We start from the raw sequence: 6661 nt of genomic DNA, 5'->3' as shown, positions 1-6661 counted from the left end.
CCGTCTCAAAAAAAAAAAAAAAAGAAAGTTCATCTAAGCAAATTATTCCTTGAATTATCTCCAAGGTCACTTCTCTTTTGTCACTGCAGGTGAACTATCTATGTGGCCACAGCCCATCACTCGTACTTACCCTGTCTCTGTTCCTCAAATACAAAGAAAGGGGGGCTACAGATGATCACCGAGACTCTCTGCAGTGTGAATTCTCTATGAATCTTTTATCTGTGTATTCCTTCTCAGCCTAGCTATTCCACAGCAGTCCCAGCCTCATTCCTGACTATCTCATTTCTGCATTTCTGCCAGTGTGAATTATGTTTCATGCTGCTGGCTTTCTAAGGATGGAATTTGTGACTCAAGGCCTAAGCTGCTACTGAGCTATTTGCTAAATTTAAGTTGCCATTTTTGAACACCCAGACTCCTAAGAATCGATGAAAACCCAAGTCACAGCACTAAATAATCCTATGGATTGGGGGTGGAACGGGGCGGGGCACTGGAGTTTTATGCTTTTCACATATTGGCATTCCAGTAAACATTCCTAAAATAAATATATAAGCTGTGAGGTTATTCAGGAAACAGCCTATGGACAGTTTGTACCTCCTCCACAACCCACTGTATTATCCCTAATGGTGTGAATGCATTCATACGTTAAGTGATTTAACATTATTTGGGGAGTTGAAGATAAACTATATTTTTTACATTTATTAGCTCATTGAGACATTCACTCAGCCTACTTTCTATAGGCTAGCATGAGCAGAGTTAGTGAGCTTGTTTGTGGAAACTATGTAGGAAAAATAAGGAAAGTTTGAAGTTCAAATCTGAAATATTTTGAAATCAACATTGACTTGAGACATAATGACATAATGTTTGCACATAATATTTATGCTGGAACTATCTATTACATCACGACAAACATGGGATCTCTTTATATGGTTAGATTAAATAAGAGATCATTGGCTGGGAGTGGTGGCTCACGCCTGTAATCCAAGCACTTTGGAGGCCGAGGCGGGTGGATCACCTGAGGTCGGGAGTTCAAGACCAGCCTGAGCAACATGGTGAAACCCCGTCTTTAAAATAAATAAATAAATAAGAGATCATTGCTACACTTTGATTCAGCGTTTTCTTATATTCTGAATAAAAATAAAATTTCTGTGCCTGAACTTTGTTCTGATATGTTTTGAGCAGATATCAGTCTTCATATTAACCAGTAATATAAGCCCCAAACAAGTAATGTAACTTTTGAATTTTTACCACATGGATAGATAGAAACATAGTTATAAATATGTAGATACAGATGTGTCTTATTTGATTCCACAAAAGATTTAAGATGACTCGCCAAAATATACATACAATAAAAAATGCATAAATTATAATTTAAGGCCTGGGAAAATGTAGAAGACAAAAAGGAGCAGAGGAAAATTGGTCCACAGATAAGCAGGCCATCGAAGTCCATTCAGTTACTAAATGCGGGTTGCAAATGACTTTCCTCTAATGCTTCAAAGTTAAACTCCGCAACCTTAGCCTGAACTGCAAGGCTTCTACATGGCCTGTGCCTCACACTGTCCCCCCAGCCTTTCACTGTATCCCTCACACTCCTGTATTCTCTGGTACATTCCTCCTAGATATGCCCTTTGGGTCCCTGGCATATCTACACTTTGTGGTCGCTGCTGTGCCAGCCTGAAACTCTGTGCTGTGTGCTCCCAAATGGCTCCCTCCCTGATATCGGCTTGAATTCACCACCGACTCAGAGAAGCCCTTTTTGGCCACCCACCTGGAAGAGCTCACTCCCCCCGCTGCCCATCATTCTGTTTCAGTGTGTTTTGTGTTTCTTCAGAGTGTACGGCATGCAGGCATTATGACCTGTCTCCTTACTAGCATGTACATCCTGTGAGAGGAGGGCCCTTTTCTGTTCTATAGACTGCTGTGTCCCGAGAACAGCAAATGGTGAAGTTGGTGTTCTCCGCCCAGGGGCAGTGCAGGTATCCTGTTTTGTTGGCTGAGGGTGTACCCACATGTTTTTTTTGTTTTCTGAAACGGAGTCTGGCTGGAGTGTGGTGGCATGATCTCGGCTCACTGCTATAGATGCCCGCCACCAGACCTAGCTAATTTTTGTATTTTTAGTAGAGACGGGGTTTTACCATATTGGTCAGGCTGGTCTCGAACTCCTGACCTCAGGTGATCTGTCTGCCTCAGCCTCCCAAAGTGCTGGGATTACAGGTATGAGCCACCATACCCGGCCTCCACGTGCTTTTAAAAGTAGATCTGAGCACTGGGATTGTAGGATGGACATCTTTTCATGTAAAATTTCCTATCTGGGTCTGATAATCCTCACAACAACATCTGAGGAACCTCTTAAGTCTATTTGGTCATGAAATGAGGAGACTCTGCAACTGAAATTTCCAGTAGACTGGGAGCTATCCTAACGCATGAACAGGGGAACATCAAGACCCCAGCCTCATCTGCCGTAAAGTGCTCCATGGTGATTTGGACCTGGGAAAATTTCAAAGTAACATTTGCTAATTGTCGGCTACATGGCTATACACATAGACAGTTCACCAACATAGATTTCTAGTGATCCTGCCAGGTAAACTTTGTTCTCAGATAAAATGCCTCCAAGTAACTGGGTTTAGGGGTGCATTTACCAATAGGCTAATTTCAGTATTAGATTAGCCTCTCAAGTACTGCTTTCTGACGTCAGAATGAAGCCAACTGTCAATGAAGTCACTGCTAGTACATAAAAATGAAACTATATCATAAGATAGAGAATAATTCTTAGAACACTGGGAAAACTTAAATATAAATAGGATGCAAATGATATTTCAGAAGTTTTGTTTATTTTCTTTTTTTTTGTTTTTGGAGACGGGGTTTCACCATGTTGGCCAGGCTGGTCTCGAACTCCTGACCTCAGGTGATCCGCCCGCCTCGGCCTCCCAAAATGCTGGGATTACAAGCGTGAGCCACCGCGCCCGGCCTTTGTTTATTTTCTTAAGTGCACTAACGGTATTTTGCAATGGCAGTGTTCTTGCTTTTAGGCTTTGCATGCTGAAGTACTCAGTAATGAAGTGTTGTGATGTAAAAACTGTCTTTCAAATGGCTTCACAATAAATAACTAAATAACTCAGTAGGTAAATCTAGGAAGCATATATAGCAAAACGTGAATAATTGTTGTATCTAAGAGAAAGGATTTAGGCCTTTATTATACTGTTCTATTCTATTAACTTTTCTGAATATTTGAAAATTTTTCCAAGAAAAGGTTGGAGAGGGAGAATAATATTTATATTTCTACTCCTTTTAATATACAGATAATTTAAACATGGTTTCAAGGACCTGTTGTCTGCCTTGAGAAACCATTTATTTCTACTTACATTCTCTTTTTTGAGACAGAGTCTTACTCTGTCACCCAGGCTGGAGTGATCTCGGCTCACTGCAACCTCCACCTCCCAGGTTGAAGAGTTTCTCCTGCCTCAGCCTTCCAAGTAGCTGGGATTACAAGCGCACAGCACCATAGCTGGGATTACAGGTGTTTGGGACCACACCCGGCTAATTTTTGTATTTTTAGTAGAGACGGGGTTTCGCCATGTTGGTCAGGCTGGTCTTGAACTCCTGACCTCATGATTCGCCCGCCTCGGTCTCCCAAAGTGCTGGGATTACAGATGTGAGCCACCACGCCCAGCTTATTTCCACTGACATTCTCACAGTGATATTAAGGCTCAGATACTATTTAAGCATTCATGGCTATGATTTTTTTTATCAAGCACATTAAAATTAGTCCCAAACTGGTTCTTATTCACTGAGTCAAAGGTCAAGAAAAAGAACCAAAATCAATCAACAGTGTGTCTTGTATGTAATACGAATTCATAGAGCCATGAACTTGTAATACACCTTCATAGACGTATCCACAGGGTGATGATGAGTGTGGCGGCAGCTGTGTTTAAAGCCCCCTTATTCCTGAGAAGCCCTGGCTTGTCACACGCCACTCGCCAAAACACACAACAGCCCCCCCAGCAAATTAAGTCCAGAATATTGAATTTTACACCCAAATGCCCTGAGATAGATATTCAACTAAACTTTAATAGCATCATTTAACATTCTAGCTGAAGAGGACTTTAGTGAAAAGGACTTTTGTGATCATTTAACTATAGTGAATGTTGGTTGTAAAATCATTAATGCCCAGCAGGGCAGAGATGTTGTCCTGGCTGTGTTTGCATGAGTAGTATCATGTAACATAGAAACTTTCTAGGCTGGTACCCGGTCATGCTTTTATTCTACGAGGGAGTAAAAAGGGGATTGAGATCCTTCAGTCTCATTCAAGGAGTGGTGGAGGGGGCTCTGGGTTGAGTCTACCTCCTTTGGTATCTGCTCATATCTATGTGTCCAGCATTTTGTTCATTTTGTGCAGCCTCAATCTAATCACATGGTCATCCACTTAGGACTAGGTGAGCAAGACCTCTTGGTTCAGAAAACCAAGGCTCAATTCCATTGACCCTTACCTGATGGAGTAGACAGGCTCCTGGAAAGATATGGTTTGACTAAATGTCTATACATTTATTTGAATGGACGTGAATTTGTAACAGGTGGCATATTTCACCGCTTAGCTTCACCCACATGACAGGCTTGGATTTGTCCCCAACAGCATCTCTGAATAGCAAGGACCCATGCTGTTTTGGGGGGAATTGTATGGTTTGGGCCATTCAAGGAAGGTAACACGAGGGGGCTCATCGAGGTGTTTGGGCAGAGATGGGCAGGTGGGTACTCTCGCAGGTCCTGGCCCAATGAGGACAGGACAAGCAGCTTCTCACCACTTGCAATGCACAATTCACAGACATGGCTTGGCTTCCATGAGGTGGTGGTGTATGCTGGCTGCCATTCCGAAGTCCCTCCTGCCTGCCACCATGTTCCCGTCCACACCCTCCAGGTGACTTTAGGCTCTTCCAGTCCTCTCTTTGCAGGCAAACTTCTTGTCTCCTCTCTCCTGTGACCTTTCTGTTAGAATCTCAAGAGCATTACTGTGATATACAAGACAAGAAGTTTTCCCATGCAGGATGGGAAACCCTGGTTTATTTCTCTTTGTGTCACTGACACAATTTTAATTCTTCTTGAAGGCGGGTCTTAGTAAGTGGGGGAAAGTTTATGTCAAGATGATGTTTGAAGAGATCTTACTACAAGCCAAGAGAACATTAGAGTCCCACGTCACCCTCCTTTCTAAAACAAATAATCACATCCTGATTCCCTTTTGGCTTTTTTGTGTATTTATATTTTCACCCAGCTTTGCTGAATACAGACCAGGGTATTTCAATGAAAGCTCTATTTCACCCTTCTCTCCTTCTCTCTAGTTGGCCAGAATATTTGCTTCCAAGGGCAGCCCAAATACTTACCTTAGTTGTCTGCACCTCTCAAATATTTTAGCTAATTGTCGACTTTCTGCTACTCATTGTCTTATGACTGTGTATACCTCACCCACGGGGCTTAAATTCTGCCCAAATAAAAAGGATTTGGTGAACTGAAGCTAGAAAGAAGCTCAAGGCAATGGAGCAAATGCCCATGTCTTGATTCAAGGAGCAACTTTTACCGAATTACGTGCATTCGTAGCGGTTGCTAGGATGAATTGTTCTGACACTCATCCAGACAGAAAAATAATTGAAGTTTTTTGTCCCAGGGGTTCTCTAACTCAGACGCTCAAAACGACCTGACGTCAGTTAGCCTAGAGCAGAAGTCATAAGGTCAAAATTTAAAAAATAAGTAAATACATCTATAAGGAGATATAAACTGCTTTCCAAAAACATCCAATTTAGGCCAATGATTGAAGAACTAAGAATAACTGGAACATTTGCTTTTTACTTATTTTACAAATAATTAAAGTTACTGATAATGCTTATGTTATCTGAGCAAGGAGTGTGTGTGTGTGTGTGTGTGTGTGTGTGTGTGTGTGTGTAAGTTTCTGCTTGAGGATCTTTATGCTGTTCCTACTCCTGTGCCCCTGTGTATATTCTAGAAACCCGTGCTAGTTCTGATGAGCAACTTTAGGCTAAACCACAGCCATAGTTTAGAAGCTATGCAATTGCAGACTACTCAGCAGCTTTTGCTTTTTGTTAATAACCTATTTTAAAGTTCAGCAGACTGGCATCTCTTTTGATGCTGATTATACTCCTTCTAGAACTCCACTCCAAGTTCAGCGTCAGCAAATCCCGGTCTGACAGTAAGTTAGATTTCTCAGTTTGCCAGTGCGCTGCCTTTCAGGGGCAGGCTCAACCCCAAAGTCGCTGCCGTGGCAGAGCCCACGCCACGCCTTTCAGACCACAGTGACAGATGGTTTTGCTTAAAGGCAATCCCTGTGAGATAGCTGGGCTGCCCAGGCGGCCGTGTGGGCATGCTTCGGGCATGCAGCCAGCAATCACATGCTATTCACGTATTTCACATCCATAACCACACCCGCATGTAGTTGAAGCACTGTCTGGTCTTCAGAGGCCTTTTTGTAACTTTATATTCAATGAAAACAGCCCTTGGTGATTAATTTTGCTGCTTCTGGCCCCTTTCATGAAAACAGGTTTGACACATAATCTGTACTTTTCAAAGTGAGAGAAAATGGAATTGAAAAGAGTAATTTCTAATGAATTAATTGCAATGATTTTTTTTTTTTTTTTTTTTTTTTTTTTTTTTTTTTTTTTTT

The sequence above is a fragment of the Cebus imitator genome, unplaced genomic scaffold, assembly GCF_001604975.1.
Source record: "Cebus imitator isolate Cc_AM_T3 unplaced genomic scaffold, Cebus_imitator-1.0 Scaffold231, whole genome shotgun sequence".
NCBI lineage: Eukaryota > Metazoa > Chordata > Mammalia > Primates > Cebidae > Cebus > Cebus imitator.
This window is presented reverse-complemented; position numbering follows the sequence as displayed.